The sequence below is a fragment of the Anabrus simplex genome, chromosome 1 (genome assembly GCF_040414725.1).
Source record: "Anabrus simplex isolate iqAnaSimp1 chromosome 1, ASM4041472v1, whole genome shotgun sequence".
NCBI classification, from domain to species: Eukaryota; Metazoa; Arthropoda; class Insecta; order Orthoptera; family Tettigoniidae; genus Anabrus; species Anabrus simplex.
In genome coordinates, this window is record NC_090265.1 from 794,397,241 (window position 1) to 794,409,880 (window position 12,640).

Below are 12,640 nucleotides of genomic sequence, written 5' to 3' on the forward strand. Positions count from 1 at the left end.
TATTCAAAAAGAAGGAACAGATTTCAAACATTTCTTTCTTCCAAACTGCAAAAGATAAAAACAAGATTCCAACGTTTCTGGAGAGAGAAAGAGTTCAATTTTCACTTTTGTAAGGTTTCAATATGAGCACCATGTGTTGCACGACAAATATCAAAACATGGCTCATTTCTTGCCACACACGAATCATGCGGATTCTAGTTATCGAATTCACAGCTTCAACAATTCGGTGTCGCAAACTTTCAAGAGTGTCAGGCATAAGGGAGATAAACACACGGTCACAAGGAGTGAGGTCTGGAGACCTGGGAGGCCACAGGCCATGAAAGTTATCTTCTGCTGCTCCTCGTCCATTCCAAAGTCCTGGAATGGTGTCATTTTGGTAACGTTGAACGTGCTGAGAGAAATGAGGCGGGGCGCCATCTTACATGAAGATGATATCACCGGAATCATCTTCCATTTGAGGAAATAACCAATTTTGAAGCATGTCTGCATAGGTTAGTCCTGCCACAGTTTTCTCCGTGAAGAAGAAAGGTCCATAAACTTTCTTCACAGAAGACCTTCGGTGAATCTCTTTCATGTTCATTAATTGCCGTAGGATTTTCCACTTGCCCAAATTCTAACGTTATGCCGATTAACTTTACCGGAAAGATGAAAAGTGCATTAATCTGAAAAAATTATCGTTCAGAAAACTTGTCTTCTTCCATATCATCTAGCATGCTAATGCAAAAGTCGTACCTTCTGTTGTAGTCGTCTGCATGCAATTTCTGCAATAACTGCAGTTTGTACGCCTTCAGGTCCACATGGTGTTTGAGAAATCGCCATACAGTTGGTTGAGGAATGTTAAATTCCTTGCTTCTTCTTCTTCTTCTTCTTCTTCTTCTTAAGAAGTTCTCATTCCCCGCCCGAAGGGCGGGGCGGGCCCCCTAGAGAGTTACGCTCTCTCTCGGGCCGGGAGGTGTGAAGAGAGTAGGTCGGTGTGATAGATGAGTAAGATGGGTAATGGGGCTACGTTGTTAGGAATTTGCTTGGCTGGGGAGATGAAAGAAAGTGAGGATTTATACAGGAGTACTGAGATGGAAGTTGCGAGAGGGGATAAGGTGGTGTAGTGTAGAAGCTATATGGGAAAGGACAGTCGTGAGTTGTCGTAGATGGTCTAGTATAGGTGGGGGGAATGAGATATGAACAAAGGGGGTAAGTGGACGGACGTGTGGTGTACGGTGTAAAGGAGGATGATCGAGCCGGGTGTGACGACGAGACGTGGATTGAGGATTTCTAGCGTGGTGAAGGGAACGAGAAGGTTCGACAGTATGGCGACGGCCGTAGAGATTGACACCATGGGAGACAAGATGGTCAACTGTTGTTGCGCTGGTGAGCTGGAGACGGATTAGATAGGTGGTGCCGTGGGTGTTAAAGATGCGAAACGCCCTCCAGATGGGTATGGCATGACGACGAAGTTGGTGGTGAACTTCCGCTGGCGAGATGAGGGGGTCGACGCCGCGAACGACGCAACTGAACAGTGCGGGTCGAGTTGATGTCGATGGCGTTGGGCGGTCGGCGGCTGCTGCAGGTGAGGTTGATGATGGTGGTAACACCGTTGATGGCGGTAACGGAGGTTGACGGGCTGTTGCTGGTGACACTGTGGATGGCGGCAACGAAGGTTGACTGGCTGCTGCTAAAAATGGTGGTGACATAGTTGATGCCGATACAGATGGGGTTGCGTAAACAGTCGGTAGATGCGATGAGGGTCGGGGAGGATTGACGTGGAAAGGAAGGTTGACATAACAAGCGATGAATGGGACGATGTAGTAGTGGTGAGGGAATGGGAAGAGTAGGTGTGATAACAGGACGCTATGGTGGTGGTGATTGTGGTTGTAGGCATGGTGGGGGAAGGTATTAGGGAGGCTAACGTCCAACGAGGAGTCGGCCTATATGTTTTGTTGGCTCGGCGCGAGCGGATAGTAGAGATGTGTAGCCACCCGGCCGATCAAAAATAGCAGGAGAGTCTTCTGCGACGAGTTGTGTAGTCCACTTGAGAGACGTCGATGAAAGACCTCCTTGCTTCCTCGTATCATGGATTTATTTGGGCTCCTTTCGTAAACTGCACGAATACGCTCAACATTTTCATTCGATGTGAGTGGACGTCCCCTGCTTTTCTCTTTGCAGATGCAACCATCTTCTACGAAGTTCCGATGCCACTTGTAAATCTGCTTATGGCGAGGCGGTTGTTTATTAAACTGACGGCGAAAAGCACGTTGAACTCCAATAATGGACTCTAGTTTTGCTAATTGCAGCATACAGAATGATTTTTTCTTATGTGTCGCCACTTGCTGACACTCCAAATGACAAGCACCAGCGCGCCGCGTGCAATGTGGTCGGGCACGACAAGCACCAGTGCCAATGCGGTCGGGATTGGAACTTGAAACAGCGGAGCTTCTACATGGATTGTTCAAATTTTAAAACTTTGTCTGTCCAGGAACATTGGAATTGTGGTTCTACATTTTATAGTTTGGAAGAAATAAATGTTTGAAATCTGTTCCTTCTCTTTGAATAACCCTGTAGTTCTAGCACGGAATTAGAGCCTTCCCGGACCTATGTCCATATAATATATTGTATTCAACGACGGGTTCAAGAGTAAGTTCTAAAATAAATAGAATATTTCAGTATCGCCTTTCAACGTTTCCATTTAGTCACACAAGTTCCTCAGTGTGGGGATGATAAAGACTTTCTCTGTTTGTAATTCGTCTAAGGATGAGAGTATTCTGTCTGTCGTGATAAATACCTCAACGAGATGACTCCCTAGCTGTTCTCAACTAGGTGGCGACCTCGGGGTCCTCAGCTGAGACAGATATTCTTCCACTTACCAGTGTCAGGTTTCTCCGATCGACTGGCCTGAGCCTCAACAAGCAGAAAACGTCAGACGCACAAGAAATGAGAACCATCAAAGTAGACGGAGACGACCTGCTGCGAGTGAGAAAGTTCAAATACCTCGGTTCTACGACAACTGATGACGGCCGGCTCGTCGAGGTCAACGCTATTGTTAATGCAGCCTGGATGAAGCGACGAACAACCGAACGCAGATCATCTAAAATCAAAAATCCGTCCCGTCGCACTCTATGGTTGCGAATATTGGCTGGCAGCAGTGCTCAACGGAGAGAAACGTGTATCTCAGGAAGATGTTACATAAGACACGGTTGGCTTCTAAGAAGAACTTTTGCTTTGGATTATATGAACCTACTCTTCTGCTAACGGCCCATTAAGTTCTTACCACATCGAATGTAATTACTGTCCTTGTGTAACTCTTGAACGTCAGAGGACATTAAAAAGTCTGTGATATAATAGGTTAAGGTGGTTACTAGTTCACTGATCTGTCTCTCAAGTACAATTTTATGGGAAAGGAATACCTTTCGGCAGCTTCAATTCAGTAAAATACACATTTCCACAGGTCAGCAAATGCTATTTAAACAGAATTTTTTAATACTTAACATAAATTCGTGTCCACCTCTATGGTGTAGTGATTAGTGTGATTAGCTGTCACCGCCGGAGGCCCGGGTTCGATTTCCGGCCCTACCACGAAATTTGAAAAGTGGTACGACAGCTGGACCGGGATCCCCTCAGCATCGGGAGGTCAAGTGAGTAGAGGGGTGTTCGATTCCCACCTCAGCCATCCTCTCCAGAGGTGGGATCCCTCGTTGAGTCAGAGGGAAAAACCAACCCTCGACAGTAAACAGATTAAGAAAGAAAGAAACATACATTCATAAAATAAGTGTTCAAATTCTAAACAGCATAGTAATAACCTGTAAAGTGTTGTCCGGTTTGCTGTTTTCTGTTTCAAATAATGTTTTATTCAGTAAAATGGGATTTGCGCTAGAAATTCAAACATGCGGATGAGGGTAATTGTGAGGACAGGCTGATGGTCTCCAAACCTTACTAAATAAGATCAATCTCGCCCCTATTATTTGGGAAGTCGATATAAATATAGCAGAAAGAAAGTGCATGATTCAGCCACCAACCACGCCGATAGGTATCACTGCAATGAAATGGCCAATCTATTGAAAGATTTATTAAAATATCATTTTGCTTTACGTCGCAGCGGCAGATAGGTTTTATGGCGAAGGCCTAGGAGTGGGGAGGAAGCGACCATGGCCTTAATTAAGGTACAGCCCCAGAATTAGCTTGGTGTGAAAATCGGAAACCACGGAAAACCATCTTCAGGGCTGGCGACAGTGTGGTTCGAACCCACTATCTCCCGAATACAAGCTGACAGCCGCTCGCTCGATCCGATGCAGTAGCGGTGATTGGGAACTAGAATTGGACGGTGGGAGGAGGGGTATATACATCAAAACCGAAAGAAAAAAGAGACAAAATGGTAAGATTTTTAATTTTCTCTGAGCGAATTTCGATAGAGAGGTAAAGGCTGACAGTTTACCAACTTAAGTGCGGTAATAATAGTTTTTTTTTTTTTTTAGATTCTGATTCAATACTATACAATACATCTTTCACCAAAAGAACAATATTACACATGTATTACAATTAAGTAGAAGTACAGCATGATTAAACAATTAGAAATAATTTAGTATTTGACTACAAACTAACAGATGCTAAAGAGACTGCCAGACTGACGAATGCGCGCGGCAAGCGGGTGAATCATACCTCAGTATCCACGACCTTGGCAAAAATTATACCCCTGCTACCCTTCCTCAAAGCACATGCAAATTGTCCACTACTTGCTGTGGTGCTGTACAAATCGGTTAGCCGCGACAAACGACATTTTTTGCGTATTTCCGCTTATAACTTTGTTATTAATAACTAAATAAAATTGTACCGGGAGGTACACCTCTATCCCGCTCAATCAAAAGAAGCTCCTTGATGAACTCTATCTATCCAACAAAATGTGAAACTGTTACTACATAAAGTTGGGACTTTAATCAGAAGATGTCACTACTGAAGTATTGAGTAATTGTGTTATTGTGAAGTTGCCTAAACTGACCGGATTTAGTTGCTTTGTGTTTGGTTACTTCAAAAAGTTTCTCCATAGATGTCACTTGCAAAAACTGTGGTCATGCACTCTGGTGCAAGGTAAAAAGAAATTGTTATTAAAAGAAATGTTGTGTTCATGGGTTTTCTCTAGTAAATCAACTTTTATTTGTTTTTCATATATATTTCAAGGTTTGCAACACTTGTTTCTCATTCCGCCAGTTTTGAATCTGGTCAATGGGAATTTTCTGTAATTCTTTTTACAGCCTATCACAGGCTTCTTTTGGTTCTTTGGGTGTAACTTTTGAATTTGCCAATAAAATTGACAGGGTGTGTCCGGATTAGTCCAGAATCCTCTCGGACCTTCCCTTCGGGTATATAAACTGCGGCTGCTCTGGCTACCTTGACTCACTGATCGTCGTCTTTCTGTGTGTGTGTGTTAAGACAGGAGGCGGGACGCCTCATTCTTCGGCAGGCAGAACATCAGCCAGGTAATGGCCACCAATATTCTATCTTTCTAGCTGTCTCCACAACCTTATCCGAGGGGAAGGTCCGAATTTCTGACTATGTTACCGTTTGATGTAAACTTCTTCCTTTTCATGTAAAATTTCATAAAGTCTTTAACTGTAAATCGGGGTACAGAGTGCGTTACCCTCTCGAGTTCCCCTTCATCTTGGTTTGAGGTGACTACGTTTTCGTAACTGTTTTCTTTCCTGCAATGTATTAAATTAACTTTCATTCGAGTCACCTCAGTAGCTTGGGATTAGCCCCTGTATCATCGGGCCGAGAGCCCTGTTACGATTTTAATACTTCATTATCTAGGAGTGCAAGTGTACGCCTCCATTCAGTTTAGGTTCGGGCCATTTATTTAACCTGTTCTTTTTCCACGAAGGCCCAGTAGGTTGGGTACTTAATACCCCTGTGTACTACTTTTGTTAATTGTAAAGTGCGCCTAGAGAAGCCAGAGATCTTAAAGTTTTGTGTAATATTGCCTTAAGTGGGCGGTTAAAATTGGGTCAATGCTGGAGAGCATGTAAGCTCTTTCCTAAATGTCTGTAATATTGAGGAGTGCCTCTGGAAGGCTGTAAATTGTTGGAGCAAAGTGCTCTTCAATTGGGATATTTCTGTCCTTGTCTAAACATTGAGATTTTGCAAAGTTTTGTAAACTGGCTCCGGTATCTCAGAATTTGTAAACTAAGGGCTTGAAGCCCCAAATCTGTAAAATTCACTAATCTTAGATTTTCCAAATCTTGTTTCAAGATTGCTATTTGTACCTGTCATATTGTTACGTTTACTCAGTGAAAAGATTAAGTTTTTTGAAAAGAAATATAACTTATTAAGGTTTTTTAATTCAATTTTTGATATCGTAGTTAGACCCATTCAGTTCAATTCTTTCACCTCTTTCTGCTCCACGGATATTCCCCGGAACAAAAATAATTAGCTGATAAGATAACAGAGATTGTACCAATTGCTTGTTTTAATAATTCCTAGTTTCAGCCGGCTAAAATGGAAAAAAAATATTTTCTCCACGAAGTGGGGTGGGGGGAGGGTGGATGGTGGTGGTGGTGATGATTATTTTAAGAAGAAGTACAACTAGGCAACCGTTCTCTACATAACACTAATCAGAGAGAAAAATTGGAAGGGATCCGACACTTCGAAAAATGAAGATATCGGCCAAAGGAAGACAGGGGCCACGAAAGGTGTGAAAATGAAAGACAAAGTATAGCCCATCTTGAAGCCTAAAAAGTGAACTGTTGACAGCTCGTCCTTTACTGGTAGTGAACTCCAGAGGAATCTCTCGTTTATTATTTCGGACGGACCCTACAAATGAAAGATTCTTTCTTCGTAACTCTTCTATCAATTGAATGCTGGTAAACCAGTTTATCTGTCGTTAAATTGCGACCGGACTGATAAATTGGTTCACAGAGTCTCAGAACAACATCCAAAGGTTTGTTGTTCATTCGGAATAACCATTCAGGTTGCAACCCATTGTATATTTCCAAATTATAAATGTAAAACACCTGGGAATCCACGAATGCATAGATCTTACTGCTATATTTGTTTGGCTTCCATGGTATGTGTTGCGGAAAGCTACATCTTCCACGGAATCCTCCCAGCTTCTCGTCTACTGTAACATGTTGTCCCAAAGAATACGATTTTTTATATTTCTCTACAAACATAGCAAAAATTTCGCGAATCGCTGTAATCTTGTCTAATTTTCTCCTTTCTTCGCGAGTCTCAAGGTTATCAAATCGAAGGCACCGATAAATTTGAAATGCTTTAAGTTATGTACACTGACTGACGGAGCAAATGCAACACCAAGAAGGAGTGGTCAGAACTTTATGCCAATTGCAGGGTAGACTGACGTCACTGAGGTATGCTCATGATGTGAAATGCGCCGCTGTGCTGCGCACGTAGCGAACGATAAATGGGACACGGCGTTGGCGAATGGCCCACTTCGTACCGTGATTTCTCAGCCGACAGTCATTGTAGAACGTGTTGTCGTGTGCCACAGGACACGTGTATAGCTAAGAATGCCAGGCCGCCGTCAACGGAGGCATTTCCAGCAGACAGACGACTTTACGAGGGGTATGGTGATCGGGCTGAGAAGGGCAGGTTGGTCGCTTCGTCAAATCGCAGCCGATACCCATAGGGATGTGTCTACGGTGCAGCGCCTGTGGCGAAGATGGTTGGCGCAGGGACATGTGGCACGTGCGAGGGGTCCAGACGCAGCCCGAGTGACGTCAGCACGCGAGGATCGGCGCATCCGCCGCCAAGCGGTGGCAGCCCCGCACGCCACGTCAACCGCCATTCTTCAGCATGTGCAAGACACCCTGGCTGTTCCAATATCGACCAATATTGTTCTAATTTCCCGTCGATTGGTTGAAGGAGGCCTGCACTCCCGGCGTCCGCTCAGAAGACTACCATTGACTCCACAGCATAGACGTGCACGCCTGGCATGGTGCCGGGCTAGAGCGACTTGCATGAGGGAATGGCGGAACGTCGTGTTCTCCGATGAGTCACGCTTCTGTTCTGTCAGTGATAGTCACCGCAGACGCGTGTGGCGTCGGCGTGGAGAAAGGTCAAATCCGGCCGTAACTGTGGAGCGCCCTACCGCTAGACAACGCGGCATCATGGTTTGGGGCGCTATTGCGTATGATTCCACGTCACCTCTAGTGCGTATTCAAGGCACGTTAAATGCCCACCGCTACGTGCAGCATGTGCTGCGGCCGGTGACACTCCCGTACCTTCAGGGGCTGCCCAATGCTCTGTTTCAGCAGGATAATGCCCGCCCACACACTGCTCGCATCTCCCAACAGGCTCTACGAGGTGTACAGATGCTTCCGTGGCCAGCGTACTCTCCGGATCTCTCACCAATCGAACACGTGTGGGATCTCATTGGACGCCGTTTGCAAACTCTGCCCCAGCCTCGTACGGACGACCAACTGTGGCAAATGGTTGACAGAGAATGGAGAACCATCCCTCAGGACACCATCCGCACTCTTATTGACTCTGTACCTCGACGTGTTTCTGCGTGCATCGCCGCTCGCGATGGTCCTACATCCTTCTGAGTCGATGCCGTGCGCATTGTGTAACCTGCATATTGGTTTGAAATAAACATCAATTATTCGTCCGTGCCGTCTCTGTTTTTTCCCCAACTTTCATCCCTTTCGAACCACTCCTCCTTGGTGTTGCATTTGCTCTGTCAGTCAGTGTACATTGCAAGACGGATTTGTCAGTAACATCCCCATCACTTCCCCATAGATCTTCCAAGCTTTGCCTTTTAATTTTTGTTAACTCCAGCTAAGAACAAGAGACCGACGAAGGCTTTTAGTTCAATAATATCTATTGGTTTTGTGTCCCTGTCACGCTGAAATTAATCTTTGATTTTCTCTATGTACTGGTTTGTGTACTGAACAATGAAATCCAACGTGTCATCATCTATGAGGCAACTCGAGCACTTCAAAGGAGTTCTCACTGCTTTTGCAGCACGTATTGCTCCAGGCAATTCACTAATTTTTTTTTGTTTTTTTGTTTTGCTATGGGCTTTACGCCGCATCGACACAGATAGGTCTTATGGCGACGATGAGATAGGAAAGGCCTAGGAGTTGGAAGGAAGCGGCCGTGGCCTTAATTAAGGTACAGCCCCAGCATTTGCCTGGTGTGAAAATGGGAAACCACGGAAAACCTTCTTCAGGGCTGCCGATAGTGGGATTCGAACCTACTATCTCCCGGATGCAAGCTCACAGCCGCGCGTACTAATAATATTGTGGCTCCTGAAACATATTCTTTGTGATGAAGGAAATTTATTCCATTTTGTCTCTTTATCCCGTCCTACAAAGTAACTATCACTTCCCTCACATGCTTCCTCATCATTTTCACTGTCTTCTTCCTCAGATTCCAACTCTTCCTGGCGAATTTCAACTTCATCATCACCATCTGTATCATCTTCATCACCGAAATCCTCTTCCATTTCGCTGTTCTCCTCTTCGAACAGCAGTTTCTGGATTTATTCAGCATGCTGTGGGTCGAGGGAATTATATCGCTTCCTGCAATCTGCCATGATGAAATCTATTCACCTAAAATATGAAACGACTTATGAAATAACACATTGGGGCGCGGTGCATCAATTTGATCTTTGTATATAAAAGAATGTTCAAGCTACTCAAAAAGAAAAATAATACATTCTGCAGTCTAAAGCAGTGTTGTATTACTCACCGTGGTGTGTACATAACCAAACGAAGGTATTATTGAAATGTAACGGGAACGGGCGCAGTGTATCAATTTGATCACTTAGAAGATATCTTCAGAATAGAACAGAACAGCACCTCATGACAATGGAGAGAAAGGAGAGAGGGGAAGCTACTAGGGAGAAGGTGCCGCTGCTCTCGATTATTGTCAATGGACAGAGACATTCGACGTGTATCAATCTGATCAGTCGCGCCCGACGGACTTGTAGTCACCTCTTACGACAGATAGGGGATACCGTGGGTGTTATTCTACCACCTCCACTCACAGGGGGGTCGTCGCTGTGCAAAGGAAAACTCGTAACTCCTTCCAAGTAAAGTTTACAGAAGAAGCCCAAAACTGTGTGGTCAGCAGCGGCTGGAGAACGGTTCCTGGCATTTCCATTGCTTAACGATAACACAATTACTCGACCATTGTAGTTGAGTTTTCTATTCCCTTCTCAGGCAACGCGGTAGGCCTTCACAAGACATCACTCTGTGGTTGGGGGTGGTAGAATAACACCCACGGTATCACCTGCCTGTCGTAAGAGGCGACTAAAATGGGCCCCATGGGCTCTGAACTTTGGAGCATGGGTTGGCGACCACGGGGCCCTTAGCTGAGTCCTGGCATTGCTTCCACTTACTTGTGCCTGGCTCCTTACTTTCATCTATCCTATCCGACCTCCCTTGGTCAACTCTTGTTCTTTTTCGACCCCGACGGTATTACGTATGGAGGCCTAGGGAGTCTTTTATTTTCACGCCCTTCATGGCCCTTGTCTTCCTTTGGCCGATACCTTCATTTTTCGAAGTGTCGGACCCCTTCCATTTTCTCTCTCTGATTAGTGTGATATAGAGTATGCTTGCCCAGTTGTACTTGCTCTTTAAACAATAAATACCACCACCACTCCACAAGACACATGGAGAAACGTGATTTCCTCGTCAGTGGAATCGAGGTTTTCATTGCCTAACAACGATATACATACGAGTATTATTAACACAACAATTACTATTGTACGATATGCACTGCTAGTGAAAAAACAAGTAAACGTGTGGATTCTGAAACAAAAAGTTAAAACAAGGGTTACGTGAACGAATCGCATCCATGAAATTTCATTGTAATTTTTTTCCTAAATGGAGGACAATAATTGCTTTCACGCAAATCAACAGTAAAATTAACGGTAAATTAATAAACACCATCATTACTAGAGAAATATAGATACGTAACTTCGGCGACTATATCGCTGTAGACACAACTCCCTTATGTGGCATTCCGCTTCATCGTGCCGTCTTTTGTTCCCTTCTCGAGGTCCTGGGCCTGGGCGTTGCCTACGCTATAATAGAAGGCCTGGACAAGCCGACACATTTCTGGGCGAACGATGTAGTTCAGGAAATGGCCGCTTGGATCGCGTTTATGTTCTATTGTTCTGATGTTCTGTCTATATCCTTATATTGAATATTCATACAATAACGCGAAATAATACATTTTTATTATCATTATGTCCCGTGCGAATGAAATATAAATATACAAAACAACTTAAAACACATTACACTTCATAGAGTTCTTTCATTTTGCACTTGTTTATCACAAAGGAGTAAAGAATAGGGAAATAGGCCTAAATAGAAGTACTGACCCAATTTTTCCCTAATTCTATAATTTCAACACTTTTCTGCTCAGAGGCTTGCTCTTGAACTTGTTTAATAAATCACAGTCATTAGTCACTTTCTTTGCGTTATTATCAAGAACAGGCCTGAAAAATGTAAGTATAACGTACAGTACCTAACAAAAGTTTAAGACCACCCTCATGGTTGATCTACATTTTTAAAAGCAACAAAGTAATAGGACTATTTTTTAAATAAAATCACTTTTATAGTATGTCTGGAACTACCGTCTAATGCTACTGAAAGTTTTTCTTCAGATATTTAAGGTTAGTGGCCACATTGTTTTACTTTTCCCTGAACCATGTAAATGGACTAAAAATTACAAAATCAAGTTTTAAACAAAATTACTTTTTTTATTCAATTACTCATTGAAAATTACTTTTATTATACATATAACACTACAGTTTAATTCTCCTTATAATTTTCACCATGTATTTGAGGTTGAAGAACACTTTTACCAAAAATTTTGAATTTTGGGTTGGAATTTTCAAGTCATCTGGTAACATAAATTTAAATAAAAAAATCATTCTTATTATACACTCATTTTCGTCTTAATAATCAATAGCACCTCCTTTATTTTTCAAACACATTTTCACACGTTTTCGCATGCTCTGGATTAATTTTAGGCATTCCTGGGGCGTAATTTCGTTCCAAACTTCGGAAATCTTCTCACGAAGTTCCTGGACACTCCTTGGTTTCCTTGCAGCTACACGAAGGCCTATGATGTTCCAGAGGTTTTCAATTGGATTTAAGTCTGGACTTCTGGCTGGCCAATCCAACAATGTGATGCCTTTTCCCTCAAACCACTCCATTGTTGTCGCTGATTTGTGGCATGGAGCGTTATCTTGCTGATAAACGAAATATCCACCGTGAAGTTTCTGGGCGGATGGCAGCATGTTTTCTTGCATGGTTTCAATGTACTGTTCTGAATTCATTGTTCCATTGATGAATCTTAATACTCCGGTACCTTGTGCAGACATGCAACCCCAGATCATGACGGAACCGCCACCTCCCTGAACAGCTGGCACCATGCATTGTGGGAGATATTTCTCCGTTGCCGTCCTCCGAACCTGCACTTTTCTGGAACTGTACAGTTGGAATCGGGATTCATCACTGAACAGAACTTTGCCCCAATGTTCCATGTACCAATTTTTCTTTATTCTGCACCAGTTTCTTCTGTTCATCTTGTGTGCGTTGTTCAATAATGGTTTCTTTAGTGGAACGTAGGATTTCAGTCCTTTTTCCCTTAGGCGGCGCGAAATGGTCATTACTGATACGTTCTT

At 43.6% G+C, this 12,640-nt stretch overlaps 1 pseudogene; it reads right to left on the reverse strand.

Annotated features, from left to right (window-relative positions):
* Positions 1-1,404: 1,404 nt before the first annotated feature.
* LOC136856978 (piggyBac transposable element-derived protein 4-like) lies at positions 1,405-12,388 on the reverse strand (annotated as a pseudogene).
* Positions 12,389-12,640: the final 252 nt, after the last annotated feature.